At 34.0% G+C, this 17,811-nt stretch overlaps 1 protein-coding gene across 7 annotated transcripts in view; it reads right to left on the bottom strand.

The window, feature by feature from the left end:
• NDST4 (N-deacetylase and N-sulfotransferase 4) overlaps positions 1-17,811 on the bottom strand; it is a 379,088-nt gene that overhangs the window by 360,621 nt on the left and 656 nt on the right. For all 7 annotated transcript variants that reach the window (XM_045055930.1, XM_045055929.1, XM_045055935.1 and 4 more), the window contains exon 2: positions 11,450-11,574. The gene's annotated coding sequence lies outside the window, so the exon portion shown is untranslated. The remainder of the gene's footprint in view (positions 1-11,449; positions 11,575-17,811) is intronic.

Here is a 17,811-nt window from a genome sequence, read left to right as displayed (position 1 = left end):
TATTAAAATATACATTGAATTATCAATAACTGGTTTTTATGTCAATGTATATCATTTCTATAGACTATTTTTGTATTCACACTTAAGGATCAATGCTTGTGGAAAAATCACTAATGATTGAATTAACTAAGAAATGAGTGAATAAATAAATGAATACATGAGAGAAAATATACCTGAAATTTGGAAAAGGCACCTGAATAACCTTGCATGGCAGAGGGTACTTTATTCTCATTAATGTAAAAAAAGAAGTGATCTGAGCTTTCTATCTGAACTAAAAGAAGCACTATGGATTAAAAAAATATTTGATAAATTCAAATATACTCTTGAACATTATATTTGAGTCTGATCAGAGCATTTAATGTGGCTAATTCGACACTGATCTTTTGGTCTTCTTTCCTGAGAAGAATCTGAATCTGCTACTATGAAAACATGCTGGCTGAGCAGAGAAATAGGAGCTACGAGAGGGAACTGAAACACAGAATTCAGAGTAGGTTCTCTCAAGACAGAATATCTTGTTCTTGTAGAGAAGGATAGGTCACTGGTTCTATTCATCACTGACACCATGGCTTTCTTCTAGATATATAGCAGGAAATGTACACAAGGGAATGAATATACAAAATTTAATTTCAAAAGGTTACTAAAAGGAAATAATTATGTATAACATGGAGGCTAAGATGCCTCTTCTATATTTAGCCTTTTCTTGAACTCAATATTTAAAAAAAAAACAGTGAAATGATTAGGCTTGATATCAAGTGCCATTTCCATGTTTAAAAATGAAGAATACCAAGGCACTGGGGTGGCTCAGTCAGTTGAGCATTCGACTCATGATTTCAGCTTAGTTAATGATCTCACAGTTTTTGGTATTAAGCCCTGTTCTGTGCTGTCAGCATACAGCCTGCTTGGGATTCTCTCCTCTTCTCTTTTCCCCTTCCCACTACAACCCCACCCCTACACATGCTTGCATGCTCTTTCTCTCTCTCAGGGTAAATACATACATACATACAACCGTACACATGTACATACAAACTTACAAAATGGAGAAATACCATTTTCTAATTTGGAAACCTAATGAGCATCTTGAAAATTAGGAATATTGTTTCTAATTTGGAATTAAATAAAGGTATCTGTGCCAAATACAAAGCATTGATAGCATCCTGTATTATTATCTGTATTATTATGTCTATTATCTATCATTAATAGAAAATTTTAAAGCATTGACTGAATCTTAGTAACACTTCATTTTTCATGCTTCTTGAAATTGTCCCAAGACAGGGTGGCTAATTTAAAATATAAGTTTTTTTTTTTTTCCAAAATACAAAAAATAAGATGCTCCAAAGTACCATTTAAAATTAGTTAACTATTGATTTTACCCTCACTGCCTTTCTATTATCTGACTATTCTTTGTTTTATGTAAGTTTTATGTATAAGAATCTTGAAAGTTGGATGGTGTTTTTAAATTTGATTTTTCCAATTTGAAGTAAATATACAAGAAAGAATAGCAAACATTACCTAACCAAATACTGGGTTTAATGAACTGTCAGATGGCAGAGAGTGGGCATAACAGAAAACAAATGTATGCATCAATGCAGGCTCCAGGAGACACATCAGTATTTTCACGCAATGGATAGTGTATTAAATATACACTAGGAGTCCTAGTACTCACTCACGCTTGCCTATTATTAGGTGAGGATGGCAGGTATGTGACAAGTTCTGCCTGATCACAAGGACTAAATTTAAATATAAAGGCATATTTCAATTCTTCTGAGAGATGCGATGTGGCAGCTGGAGAGCAGAGCCTGAGCAACACGGGTGAGGGAGATGCTGAGAATAAAGTGACTCCTGGCAATTAATCACACATGTCAAGGAACAGTCAAGAGGATCTGTTGAATTTGACAAAATAAGGGACTCCACATGCCCCTGAAGAACAGGGCTTCTAATTCCTCTGGTACTGTTGACTGTTTGTTCTAATCAGAGTGGCACTGGGAAGGGATACTAAATGGGAAAATAGAAATTCAATAAATATAAATTAATTAATGGCATTCTACGATATTACGGATTTTACTATGTGTTTTCAAAGAGCAATATAAAAAGTAGACAGTCTTGAGTTTTATATATGATTGTGAAAAACATACTTTCATTCCCTTTGGTGTTTTGGATTACTTTGTTCAGGTTCTTTCAACTCTGTGACGGTTGGAGGCATGTCATGCCTTCTGATTTGTCCATATCTGTGGCTCCTATTCTGGTTAAACTCATTGCTATGCTCTACTTGGCTCCCACATTGTTAAAAACCCCGTTGTTTCCTCCTCAGTCTCCCCCATCCCTAGCATCTAGTCTGTCACTAACTTTATCAGATTTGCCTGTGAAATACCTTTCTAATCTTACCTCATTTCCAGTTTCTGAGTTTCTACTTATGTAATACCTCCTTCACAAAACTGCAAGTTATTTTCTAATGTAGACCTGTTTATAATACTCCTCTAGTTAAAGGAAAAGTCTTGAATATGAACAAATATATGAGAATCATATATTGTTAATCAAAAATGTGGTAAAAGTTTATGTGTTGACGTGAACATATTATATAAATGTAATTCAAAAGAATCTACATTGTCGGTATTTTATTTTAAATAAAAACAATACATATTATATATTTTGTATATGTAAGCTTAAAAGATGTTCTTCAGCATAGTTACTGTTTGTCTCTAGGTAACAACCATACATTCATGTTTTTAATACGGAGACACAGATCTTATGCTTAAAGACATAAAAGTATTTTGATGGAGAAAACATACAGATGGTAATCAGACATATGAAAAGATACTCAACATCACTACTCATCAAAGAAATGCAAATCAAAACCTATACCAAATCGATGATATGTCTTATACCTATCAGAATGGCTAGAATTAAAAAGACAAGAAAGCACAAGTGCTGGAGAATATGGGAAGGAAAAGGAACCCTCATGCATTGTTGGTGAGAATATAAGTTGGTGCAGCCACTACAGAAAATAGTATAGGGGTTCCTCAAAAAATTAATAGAAATAGCACATGATCCAGTAATTCCACTATTAGGCACTTACCCTAAAAAAAAACAAAAACAAAAAAAAAAACAAAAACAAAAAACAAACAAAAAAAACTAAAACACTAATTCAAAAAGATATACACACCACAATGTTTATTACAGCATTATTTAGAATAGTCAAGATATAGAAACAACCTAAGTGCCCACCAAAAGGTGAAAGGATAAAGAAGATAGCACACACATGCACACACACGCACGCGTACACATGCACCCCCCCCCACACACGCACACACACGCACTGGAATGAATATTACTCAGACATAAAAAAAGGTTAGATCTTGCCACTTGCAAAAACATGGATGGATCTAGAGGGTATTTATGCTTCGTGAAATAAGTCAGACAGAGAAAGACCAATACAATATGATTTCTTTCATATGCGGAATCTACCAAACAAACAAGTAAATAAACAAACAAAAAGCAGAAACAGACTCATATATACAGAGAACTGAAGGTCGCCAGAGAGGAGAGTGGGTTGATGGGCAAAATGGGTAGAGGGTAGTGGGACATACAGGTTTCCAGTTGTGGAATTAGTCACAGGGAAAGAAGGTACAATATAGGGGATATAGTCAATGGTATTGTAATAGCATTGTATGGTTACAGATAGTAGTTACACTTGTGGTGAGTGTAGCATAATAACATACAGACTTGTGGAATCACTGTTATACATCTAAAATGTAACACTGTGTGTCAACTGTACTCAAATAAAAACATTTTAGACAAGAGAAAGAAAGAATTTGAGTGAGAGATGAGAGGTTTAACTTAAAATAATCAGGAAATTATTGCATTTAAATTTCATATCTCCTAAAATCCTAACTGAATTTTCAACATATTTTTCTTGCCATTTTTACTATGATTCTTCCTTCATTTCTTACTTCTTCCAGACATCCCCACCCAAGATGAGTGACAAACACACATCCCTGAATTACTGAAAATGTCTTCTTTCAAGCAGAGTCTGTAACTATTTGTATACAAAGGGAATAACCTAGGAGTAAAAAAACTATATAATGCAAATTGGGACCTTGCCTACTCAATCTTCTCAAGCACTCTCTAAATACTTATATCCTCTGAACTTGTGTTTTGTTAATGGAAGAGTAATCTGAAAAAAAAAAAAAAAAAGAGGATTACGTCTAGCATTAGAGATGAATAAAAGTTTTAAACATAAATTATTTTCAAGGAGCATTAATATTATCTCATAGTCTTCTTAAACTACTCTTCTCAATAATTATTTTTCTTGACACAGAAAAATATTAGATGATGGAATTAGGCAGGAAGAGAACAGGCAGACATGAGGGTGGTGAATATATTTTCAATTTTCTCAGTAATTCTCATTTTGTTTAGTACAGTTCATGGCAGACAATAAAGACTAAATAAATGTTATCTGAAATAATGAATTTAATAAATATTAGTTGGATATTCATTGTTATCAAGCCCTTTCTAGGCTTGGGGAATTCCTAATTAAGTGAAGAAATGCTGAATGCTGATTCATTTATTTAGAAAAATACTTAACACATATGCTGGGGTGCCTGGGTGGCTCAGCTGGCTGAGCATCTGACTTCTATTCAGGTCATTATCTTGCAGTCCTTGAGTTCAAGCCCTGCATTGGGCTCTGTCCTGACAGCTCAGAGCCTGAAACCTGCTTCAGATTCTATGTCTCCCTCTCTCTCTGCCCCTCCCCTGCTTACACTCTGTCTCTCTGTCTTTCTCTCTCTCAAAACTAAATAACTGTTTTTAAAAAAATATGCCATGACAGATACTAAACAGCACTTTGGATGTAGGGGAGAACAAGTTAGTTGTGACTCCTGAATTCATAGATCTTCCAGGCTAGTGTCATAATAGAATATATTTAAATGCTATGAACATAAATTGAGAAAGCATTTAATTCTACCTAAGGGAGAATGAAATAACATCCTGAAGTTTGTTGAGCATCTATTGATGGATATGCCAAGCACTGTACATAGATGTGTCATTTATGTCACTCTGCTGGTTTATTATAGTGCTACTTGTTTCTGAAATGCTTATGATAATTTCACATATACTAAAATAGAACAATTTATTATAGTACAATATGTGATTTTATTTGACTGTTATTCTGTTTTTATCTCTCAGTCAATATTTGTTCTAAGTTGTTATCCTTAATTATGATTATTATAAAATATGGTTTACACCACTATAATCTGTTTATCTGCCATTTATTTTTTTGCCTGTTTGTTTGCTTTTGTTTTTTTAGTTTATTTTTTGAGAGAGCATGAGTGAGAGTGACAGGGGAGGGGCAGAGAGAGAGGGAGAGACAGAATCCCAAGCAGGCTCCACAGTCAGTGCAGAGCCCAAAGTGGGGCTCAAAGTCAGAACCGTGAGATCGTGACCCCAGCTGAGATCAAGAGTCGGATGCTTAACCAACTGAGTCACCCAGGTACCCCTGCCATTTCTTTTTTGTTTTGATTAAGTTTTGACTCATATGCCTGACAAGAGGAAAGTGAGTGATGCATTTAACCTGTTGAAAAGAAATAAAAGGTGTATCACACAGGATATTAAAGTGGAAGTCATATAGATGTTGAAAGACCTATTAGAAAGTGATTGAGAAAATAAATAGCACAGATTATCATACAAATTAGGGTTAGTAGATGGACTTTCATAATATGAAAGATATCAGGAAATTTAGAGCAACTTGACACTATGGCCAAAGAACTGAATAAAAGGTAGTTGAAAGAAAATATGATGAAAGCAGTTGTAAGTTTGTTGTTCCCCAAATACCCATACTATGCTGTAAACTTTTTCCTCTGAGGATCATGCTATGAGGGCCCCTTAAAGAACTGATCTAGTTAAAAAGATCATGTCCAAAAATGTAACCCCTCCCAAATTCAATGAGTGTATATGAGCCTGATGCCTTTTATATTGCTTATATAAGGACAGTAAAGGTCCTAAAAAGAAGTAAAATTTGAGCTTGACCTAGAACAGGACACTGTGTTTCAACAGTTGGTCAATGAAAAGAAGAGAAAATTAGAATAAATTACCTACATATCTATGCCATATCCTGGGACATTGAGAATGTTACAAAGTGAGGCTATGATCAAGACAGGACTTAGAGAAGGCAGAAAATATTTAGAAATTTAAAGAAAAACAAGTATAAGAAGTAGTATTGAATTTTGATGTTATCAAAATATATGTAGTTATTTTAAATAGTTTTGACATGAAGTTGAAAATATATTAATATAGTCAAATGAAAACAAAAAAGATAATTATAAAGTATTTATGTAGAATCAGATTATTGTATATATATTATTATATATTATATATGTATTATTATATTATCCCTATTCACTAATTTTACAAGTTGACTTAATATGGGTCTTTTTAAAAAAGTTTTTATTTCATTTTATTTTAGAGGGAGAGAGCATGCAAGCAGGGAAGAGGGGCAGAGGGCAAGTGAAAGAGAATCTTAAGCAGGCTCCACACTCAGCATGGAGCCCAACAAGAGGCTCGGTCCCATGACCCTGCGATCCTAATCTGAGCCCAAATCAAGAATGGGATACTCAACTGACTGAGCTACCCAGGCACCCCAATGTGTGTCTTATTTATATATCAATCTCAATTATCTAGAACATGGCCCAGAAATAAGTAGGGTAAAAATAACTATAAGTAGCCATATTTTTTTTCCCCTGCAATTCAATTCATTTTATTGACAACAGAGTAGCTAACATCCTCACTTCCATTTAAAAATTTAAATTTTCTACCTCCATGCCACTGATCAGTCCACAAAAAATCAAAAGTAACAATCTTAAAAGGGCTTAAATGAAATTTTTGCTTCTGGATATGAGGGAGCAGCTTGCAACAAAATAAGGCCAGCTAAAATGCAAAAGAAAAATCTGTTTCTAGAATTGCTAGCAACGATTTGAGGGAAGCAAGGAAAGACAGACTGATATTCTATAAGCTGCTGTAAGCACAGTGCTTTTGCCAATTCTTGGAGAAGGCAAAAAGGCTATGAAGTGAGAGACAGAGCTGCTACTAGGAAAATGGAAACTAGCAGAGTTTTCAGCAATTTTATTAAGTCTGGGGATAAAAAGTAGAGGTTAGAAATACAATGGCAGCCAAAACTTGAGAGCCCAAGATCTCAGAAAAATTGAGGCATAGGGAAATGAGGAAAAATCCAGTGATTTTTCTTTAGGGAATTTATTGAATTCTTAAACTACAGAGAGAAAGAAGCAAAGAAGCTAAAGGGAATAATTGTTGACACCCCTAAAATGTTGAAGAGATTAAAAATAAAATGGGAGGACATAGCAAGGAAAGGGGCTTTAGTAAAAACACACCATGAGTAGATCAGCTCTTGATTGGATTAAGGTATTCATCCCCATGCAAGCTATTCAATAGAAGGAAGATGAATCCTCTTCAGAGTAAAATACAAATTACTCAGTCTTTAGAATTATTAATGCAAAATGTCCCACAATCATTAAAAAAAAATACTCAGCATACCAAGAAAAATAAATGACAAGAAAATGTGACCCAGGAAGACTTAGACATTTTATTTACTAAGGATGCACTTTAAAGTAACTATGATTTAAGTTTAAGAAAATAAATAATATAAGGAAGAATTTCATTAGAGAAGTAGAATCTCTAAACATAAAAGAATCAACATAATTTTTACTAATTACACATTCAATTACAATTTAGGAAATAAACAGATGAGTCTAATAACAAATTGGATGCAGCAAAAGAAAGGTATAGTGACTTTAAGTGAAGGCCAATAGGAAATATCCCAATTAAACTGTGTGAATAGTGAAAGGATAGAAAATAGGAAAAAGAGATGGGAGACATATGAGGAGAAAGGAAAAAAAGACCTAATATACTTCTAATTTGAGTACCAGTAGGACAGGAGGAAGAGAACAAAGCAGAACAATATTTAATGATGGCCAAGAAAACTCCAAGATTGACAAAAGACATCAACCTACAGACTTAAGAAATGCTGCAAAACCCGAACATCATAAATTATAGAGAAAAGAGCCCCATGGCCTTGTCCCTCACTCATACCGTCAGAGTTTTATATCTGGGTAAAAGAAGCAAATGTTGATATCACAAAAAATATATAGAGATGCCAGAATGGGAAAATGATGTGTGGTAAATAAGGTGAGCTTGATTTTAGCAATGATCAGAAAGCTGTCAAAGAAAGAGGAGTGATAGATATTCTCACGAGAGGTCTGCCAGAATGGAAGAGGAGTCCTCCATCACCAAAAAAGATGCCTCTGCCCAAGGAGAGAGACGTGGCTTCATCAAGAAAGAAAGGGAGGAGGAACTCAAAAGTTGCAGATTTAACCTCCTTCATTTTTGTTTGGCTTATATAAAATGAAAAGGTTAGTGGAGACAATTTTATATATATATATATACATATATATATATATGTATATATATATGTATAATATACATATACATATACGTATATATATATGTAGCAATTTACGGTTGTCAATGTTTTTATATATTTTGTCTCTCCTATCTGTGATTAAGGCAGGACAGACATTTTAAAAATCTTCATTGCAACCACAGTGGAACCGATCTTGAAAAAAGTTGCATGTATTTGCTGTAACTCTCTAGAACATGACCTCTAAGGGAAGAAAGTATGTTTTTAATTCAAAATCAAGTTTTTGCAATTAGATATTATTAAGGAATCATAGTTAACACATTTAGGATTGAAAATGGTATTATGGTTTAGTTTTTAAGAACGCTTTTCTTTTATAGATATATAGTAAAATAATTTTCACTATGAAACCTGGAATCTGCATCAAAATAATGCAAGGAGCATAACTGCAATATTCTATATCTTGTTTTGGGTGATTCTGAAATGGATATGTACAATTGTTAAAACTCATCAAACGGAAAATAAGACTTTAACATTTAAGCACATGCAAATTGTATCTAAATTAAAAAAAAAACATCAAAAAGTAACTAGGAAAGACAATCTAGAAGACGATAACAAAGCTTGTGGACTTATGCTATCAAAATCAAGACATGCATACCTACAGTAATGAAAACAGTGTGTTTTGGTATAGGTATAGAAAAATGGACCAATGGAAAAGAATAGAACAAATAGAAACAAACTCAAAAATATATAGTGACCTGATACAATGTTCATCCTGTAGTAAAATTAGGAAAGACTGATTTTTTTCAGTAATGGCCATGGGTCAACTGGATACACATCTAAGAAAAAAAAAATCAGTCTTACCTTCTATACTTTACATTATATTAAACAATTCCAGATGGAAAATAAATGTAAATGTCAAAGGAAAAAAAAATTTTCCAGAAGAAATCATAGGAGAGTATCTTTATGATCTTGGAGTAGGCAGACATTTTAACTTGGTAACAAACTCTAGAGAAAAAAAATGATAAACAGAGCTACATTAAGATCTTCTGTTTATCATCAAGAAAATGAATAGATGGCACACAGAGTAGGAGAATATATTTGCAATGTGTACATTTGTTAGAGGCTTACATAGACTATATATAAGAAATCATATAAATGGACAAAATAGAAAACTGTATACAATACTTGGAAAATAATTTGAATGGACATTACAAAAGAGGATATCCAAATGGCCAAACAATGTATGAAAGGTTCTCTCCCTCATTAGCCATAGAGAAATGCAAATTAAAATCTACTGCAATCATTACCCAGCCTCTAAATATTAAATCCAAAAGAGATAATACCCAGCTTCAGTGACGACTTGAAGTTATTGGACTTTGCATATACTGCTTGCTGGTGGGGGTATAAATAGTAAAACCAACTAGGAAGGTTGTTTGGTGATGTCTACTGATGCAGAATATATGCCTATTTTGTGACATGGCAATATCTTTCCTTGATGTATATCTAGCAGATAAGTATACACATACAGTAAAACCTTGGTTTATCACCATAATTCGTTCCGGAAACGTACTTGTAATCCAAAGCACTTGTATATCAAAGTGAATTTCCCCATAAGAAATAATGGAAACTCAGATGATTAATTCTACAACCCAAAATATGTATATAAAAATGATTACAATGCTGTGATATAATACAAAATAATAAAAAAATACAAAATACAAAGAAAAATAAATAAATCAACCTGCATTTACCTTTGAAAACCTTCATGGCTGGTGTGAGGAAGGGTTATTGTGTAGGATGAATTTCACCATCACTGATAGAATCACTGGTGTCTATTGGCTCAATGGAATCCTTTTCTTTTCTTGCAGCTTTAACAAGGAACCTATCCAATGACACTTGTTTTTGCCTCCTTTTGAGGATTTTGCAGAAATGTGACATTGCATTGTTTTTCAACAGATTCATCACTTGCACTGATACAAACCTTATTCGTGTGGTGCTTTTCTACAAAATTTTGCACTGTTTCCCACATTTTACACATCTCCATAATCTCATTTGAAGTGAGGGATTCTCCTGCCTTTTTCCCCTCCTCCTCTGCAGACAAGATGCAGATGTACATGTCTTATAAAATCTTGCAATTTCAGCCATTCCCATACCATGTTTGTACTTTTTTGATGTATTTCCTTCTTAACTTCCACCATAATCATCTCCTTCTTACAGCCTTTCTTTTCAACCTTTTTCTGCATGGGAGCCATTGTATATGCTTGTACGGATGTTGACTATAGTACAGTATTAATAAACTCTTGTCATATACTGTATTTAATGTAACTGGCAATAAGACAGCAGAGGAAAGGGTCTGTATCTGCAGGCAACCTGACCCAGAATGAAGCAAAGCATTCCTAAACTTATTCTTGTATGGAAAAGCAAAGGACCGTCCATAGGTGCCTTGAAGTGACAAAAGATACACTGGTGCCAGGTGTGAACACCTCCCAAAGTTCTGAAAAATCACTGATTTCTGCCAAACACTGCAGCCTGAGCATCTGAGCCTGGGAGACAATCACCCACAATCCAACAGTGAGAGAGGGAAAGAAGAGCCATTGGCTCAGTTGTGATCATGAAACATTTGGCATCATGTACTACTCATATTGAAATACATCACTCATTTATCAAGTTAAAATTTATTAGAAATGTTGGCTTGTCTTGTGGAACACTCGCAGAACAAGTTACTCGCAATCCAAGGTTTTACTGTATTCAACAGAACACGTATATGAGTTTTCATAAAAGCATTATGCATAAAAGCTAGTAACTAGAAACAGCCCAAAGACTATTGACAGAAGAATGAATAAACATATTTTGTCCTATCTGTAAAAGCAAATATATCTTAGTAATGAGAATACACAAATTGCTGCCATACAGAACACCAAGGCTGAATATCAAATTTTTGATATCGAATGAAAGAACCAGACATAAAATGGAATATATTATATGAATCCATTTATAGATAGCTCAAATCCGCGGATGACTTACCCAAGGCTCTTAGATAAGAGGAGGAACAGTAAATTCAAAGGGATCATTGGGCATCTTGCCTGTGCATGTCCTTGGTCCAAGGGTGTTTGCAGTCAGCTTTGGATCCCATTTCTTGTCACCAAAAACTGTTAAAAAAAATATTAAAGAAAACAATTTAGGTGATACAAACAAACTTTATTTAACACTTTATGAAATAGACAGTCTCTCTTTGGAGAACTGCAAAATGGGTCAGAGGGCAGGAAGCTTTTATTAGATGAAGAATAAAGAAAAAGGAAGACACAAGTAGAAAATATCTGATTGACTGGGTCCACATAGTCAGCCTTGTTTGGGGTACAAATGCCTAAAAGTGGCTTAGAGTTTGGGGACTGGCTAGGTATATTGTGTTTGTGTTCAAGCTGAACATTTACAAGGGCATGAAGTTTGTCTAAGTTTTGGTTTGCTGACATTGCACCTGTGCAGGAGTGGCTCCATCTTGGGACTAAAAATTTATTTCAAGAGCACCAAAGCTAGTTTTCAGTAGAGTTCCTGCAAACTCTGGTACCTTGAGCTTCTACTTTCAGGAATGCATAAGACATGGAGGGCATGCCTCTAGTCTGCCTTTGGTGCAGACCTGGATTGGAGACTCCACATAAAACAGAATCTTAACAGCTTAATGAAAATTAAACCCCCACCACACAGAAAAAGACAGATTGAAAAACTTAAATCTTGACCTTGATAGTGGGTAGAGAAAAAAATAGCCTCTGCATTCACAATCAGAAGCTGGTCTTTACTTGGCATGCAGTCCAATGAAAATAATACAATTCAAAATTCTTCGAGTGACTACTATATTTTAACATATTACAAATGAAAAGGTAAGGATCTTATTACATTGATAAATAAAGGAAAATAGGCAATCAAATTCAACATTCATTCTGTATTAAATTTTTAGCAAAAGAAACAGAAAGTCTTTTCTTTAACTTAGTAAGTACATGTACAAAAATAACTAACAAATATCACACTTGATTGAAGAAAAACTGAAAGCATTCTTTCTAACATCAGGAACAATGCAAGGATGCCTGCCATCATTATACCTAATAAAACATAATAATGAGGTCCTTGTCGGTGCAGACAGGGGAAAAACAAAGTAGATATAGGAATAAAAAGGAGTTTTTATTATTTACATAAGATGTAATTCTCCACAGAGAAAACCTCCCCCAAATCTACTGCTAAACCAATAGAGTTAATGACAGAGTTTAGGATACAAAAATACAAAATACAAAATAAAAAAAATGGGGCACCTGCCTGGCTCAGTCGTAAGAGCATGTGACTCTTGATCTTGAGGTTGTCAGTTTGAGCCCCACATTGGGTGTAGAGATTACTTAAAAATAAATAAAATAAAATAAAATAAAATAAAATAAAATAAAATAAAATAAAATAAAATAAAATACAAAAATCAGTTCATTTCTAAAATCCAGCAGCAAATAACACATTTCTTAGTAAAATAAAATAAAAAGTGATCATTTACAAGGGCAACAAAAAATAGAAATAAATCTTTTTTAAGGAATAAATTTAAAAAATTTTTTCTAATGTTTATATTTGAGGGGGGGGGGATGGGCAGAGAGCGAGAGGGAGACACAGAATTCAAAGCAGGCTCCAGGGTCTGAGCTGTCAGCACAGAGCCCCTACACAGGGCTCAACTCACCAGCTATGAGATCATGATCTGAGCTGAAGTCAAATGCTTAACTGACTGAGCCACCCAGGCGTCCCAGGAATAAATTTTTTTTTAAGTTTGTTTTGAGACAGAGAGAGAGAGAAAGAGAGAGAAAGTATGAGGGGCAGAGAGAGAATCCCAAGCAGGCTCTGCACTTAGAGGGATGCGGGGTTCAGACTTTAGAACTGTGAGATCATGACCTGAGCCCAAGTCAGACTCTCAACTGACTGAGCCACCCAGTCAAGGGCCCCGGAATAAATCTTTTTCAATGTATAAAATTTATAGAAAGCAAAGTATGAAATTTTACTGTAAATCATTAAGGCAAATCTGAAAAAAATGGTAGAATACAACTATTTCAAGGATTGAGAGATTCAACACTGTTATGATATAAACTTAAACTGATAGACTGTAATTGTAATAAAATTCTCAATGTGGTTTGTTTCACTCAACTTTACATTTTATTTAGCAATATGAGTCAAATGTTTGTATGAAAGAGTCAACTACCAAGAATATTAAAAGGCATTCTAGAAAAGGAACAATGTTTAAAGACTGGGCCTTCTAGATATTAAAAGGTAGCTAAAAGATGCAGTAACTAACACAAGGAGGATTTAGTGTGACAAAAACATATACAAAGGGTACTGAGGAAAGAGCTTAGATCTAGACCCAGGGCACTGAAATAGACCCATGCAAATATTGCAACCTGATTTGAGATAGAACAAGAACAGAACAGTGGATTTTGGAAACAATAGATTCTTAAATCAAAATGTGATAGTAGTACCAATAACAACAAAATAATAATAGCTGGTTTGGGATAAGGGGAATATCAAAAGCTACTACTTTCTTCCATTTTCTTTATTTATAAAAATAGAAAACAATAGCAAATATCATTAAAAACGAGTGAATGAAAGGTAAGGAAGTGGTGACTATAAACAACTTTTGAAGTTTGGCTATGAAGAGGGAATTTAGACACTAGTCTTAGAGAAACAACCAGAGGACATTATAATGCTGGTATATAGAGCATATTTTTGGCTGATATGAATGATCTATTTAAGAATGAAACTTTGGGGTGCCTGGGTGGCTCAGTCAGTTAAGCATCTGACTTCAGCTCAGGTCGTGATCTCATGGTTCCTGGGTTCGAGCCCCGTGTCAGGCTCTGTGCTGACAGCTCGGATTCTGTGCCTCCCTCTCTCTCTACCCCAACCCACTTGCATTCTGTCTCTGTGTCTCTCAAAAATAAACATTAAAAAAACAAAACAAAAAAAGAATGAAACCTTCATGATGCAAGAGGGTAAGTCAGTCAATTATTTAAAAGTTTGTCAGTATAGGGAACTCCTAATCCTCTCAAATTTGATAAAATTAAAGCATAGTTAAAATGAAGCCATTATGACTACAAGCTGGAATAGCACACTAGGTTTTTTTCCAAGTCTCTAAAAAATTTCAGAAAAAAAAAAAAGGAAATTAGCTGAAAGAAAAAAAATGCAGGAATATTTCCGGTATAATTCTTTTCACAAGGAAAAATATAATGTAGTCGTCAGTGTAAAATACATGGATATCATGAGACCAAAGGAGATAATTTGATACAATTTTATTTTCTTTAGTTTCTGTGAGGAAACTAAAACTTTTTTTCTTTTTTAAAGTTTATTTATTTTTGAAAGAGAGAGAGAGAGAAAGAGAGAATGAGCAAGCTGAGGAGGGGCAGAGACATAAGGAGAGAGAAGTCCAAGCAGGCTCTGTGCTGTGAGCATGGAGCCTGATGAGTGGCTCGAACATATAAATTGTGAGATTATGACCAGAGCTGAAATCAAGAGTGGGACACTTAACCAACTGAGTGAACCAGGCACCCCTTAAAAATATTTTTCCTTGATGGAAGTTAAAAAGTTATTCTTTCAAGTTTCTTATTTATAGAAAGGGGTATGGGTCTACTAAACTACTTTAGAACTTATAAATACATGAGGGCAGAAGTATGGATAAAGTTATAGTTACTATAGTTCTTCCTTGATGCAAAACTCTACATATCTATTTTGTTGTACTTTTAAGACAACCTCAATATTATAATTCTAATTTATATTAATTTGCAAATTATTTAATAGCAGTTAAAAAAAGAATCTTGATAGATGTTACCACTATTCAACAAAATATGGTCCTTCTGTATTTCTGGGCATTGGAGAAAATTGCATTTCCCTATCCCCTTGAATTAAATACTGATCATGTGACTTGTTTTGGCCAATCTAATGTGAAGAGAGTGAGGCATCTTATGTTGGAAGTCAGTAATAGATTTTTCAGTTCAACTCCTCCTTGCTTCATTGTTTGTGAAAACATATGCTGATGTGAAGGTGCCATAATTTCAAGAGCAGCCTGGAATTCTGAGTAATTATAAGGGCAGATGCTCTGAGATGTTTTCTTACATCCTCAGTGATGTGTGAGCAAAAATAAATATTGAGTTAAGCCAATGAAAATTTAGGATTGCTATTACCACAGCATACCTTAGACCTTGTTGAAAGACTTAAGAAGCTAAAGTAGAAAGTAGAGCAGGAGTATTAAATCCCAGGAGAATTAAAAGAAGCTGGGTAGAAAAGCCAAATCTTCTGGGTGCCTGGGTGGCTCATTTGGGTAAGCAACTGACTTCAGCTCAGGTCATGATCTCATGGTTGGTGAGTTCAAGCCCTGTGGTGGGTTCTGTGCTTACAGCTCAGAGTCTGGAGTCTACTTCAGATTCTGTGTCTCCCTCTCTCTCTACCCTTCCTCCACTCATGCTCGCTCTCTCTCTCTCTCTCTCTCTCTCTCTCAAAAAAAGTAAACAACAGCAACAAAAAAACAAAAAAAAAAAAAAAAAAAAAAAAAAAAAGAAAGAAAGGAAGAAAAAAGAAAAGCCAAATCTTCAAACTAGTCTTAGGAATGAAGTCTTAGGAAGAGTCTTAGGAAGTAAGGAGTTCTATGTGTAAGAAGCAATAGAAAATATTATGGCATGGTATATAGTTCAAACTATTTATTTCTCCTAGAACTGTGTTTGAATGTTATTTAGTTATCTTTATTAATATATTTTTTGTTTATTAGTACCTTATTGAAATTTCATTTTTTTTTCTACTTTAAAAGGCTTTATAGCTCTGAGACCAGAAGAGCTAAGTCTAGGATTTTGAGCTGTAATTTCAGAAAACAGAATAAGACTGAAATAAAGTTTCACTATGCATATTTTTTAAAAAAAGAAAACTTCTAGCATTTTATTACTGCTCTATGGTGAGACTATCTCGTAAAGTTTACAGCAAGTAAACATAGGAAATTAAACATTAAATAGTTGACTCTGATATTCATATTTTAAGAAAATGTAACACATCATTGATCTTGTACTTATGTCTTTGTCATTTTATTTTAGGCACTTGGGTCTATTTTACGAAAATACTCCTAAAAGAGTCTTAAGACTCACAACTGAAAGTATTCCCACCAAATAATTTCAGAAACCTATTTCTTATGGTTGGGAAGGCACTCCTGCATATATTAATGAGAAAAGATTATTTTTCAGTGAATTCCAGGAATATTGTTTTAAAATTTTCATACTCTGCCTTTCCTGTTTCCCTTCTTGCTGACTTTTAATATTAGAACAAACAACAATATTGGTTTTATTTCAAAGGCCAAATTACAGAAAACAATAAACTGGCTAAAAGTAAGACAGAACTATTATATAAAATCAAACAAGAAACTAAAACTCAAAAATTCAAATTACCACTTTGTCCTTACTTTGGCTTGCTTGTGGGAATTTATTGAAGAAGTCTTTTAAACTTCATCAAAAATCCCTCATGCCAGTTAATGATAGAATGGGGGAAGAAGAGGTTTTGCTATGTTTAAATTCCATTAGAGCATTGTGGGTTTTCACTTCCTAAGTGGATTATTTAACTTCCGAAGAAAATCCTTTGAGGTCTAAGCTTATTTGCTCTCAGGAAAAATATGGCTTCAGTCACTTAGGAAAAAAATAAAAAAAAAGACAACAGTGATCTTTAAAAATATATACTTAGAAAATATTTCCCTATCATAAATATGTAGCTGAAATTCATTTTTAAATTAAATTGTTAGTTATAATGCATAAATTTAAATTTTCAATTAGAAATCAGCTAAACTGAGCATCAATCAGTTGCAATTTTTTTTCTTCATTTCACTTAAAGAAGGAAGCATTAAATAAGAATGAATAGCTCATAATGGTAATAAGGTAAAATAATAAAAAATATACTATGAGTTGCTTCAAACCTTATGATACAGTTATTATCCAAATTGTTGTGCTAGATTTTTATAAAATATGGATTTAATTCTAGAGCCTCAGGCAAGATAAAATTTGCATTTGCTTGGCCTATATATAGGCCATTGATAAATACATTAGATAAATCCATGATTATATGAGATAAAATGCATAGAAGTATTTTTGATACATTTATACCAATTGTATCAATCATGTACATTCAAATATCGCAAAACCAATGCTTTTCTTAAGAACTACATCCTTATGGGGCACCTGGGAGGCTCAGTTGGGCTTTGGCTCAGGTGTGGGTTCAAGCCCGGCATGGTGCTCTGTGCAGATGAGCTCAGAGCCTGGAGCCTGCTTAGGATTCTGTCTCCTGCTGTTTCTGCCCTTACCCCGCTCGTGCTGTGTCTCTGTCTCTCAAAAATAAATAAACATTAAAAAAAA

This window comes from Felis catus, chromosome B1, assembly GCF_018350175.1.
Source record: "Felis catus isolate Fca126 chromosome B1, F.catus_Fca126_mat1.0, whole genome shotgun sequence".
Lineage (NCBI taxonomy): Eukaryota > Metazoa > Chordata > Mammalia > Carnivora > Felidae > Felis > Felis catus.
The sequence above is the reverse complement of the archived record's forward strand: the minus strand, read 5'-3'. Positions and strand labels throughout refer to the sequence as shown.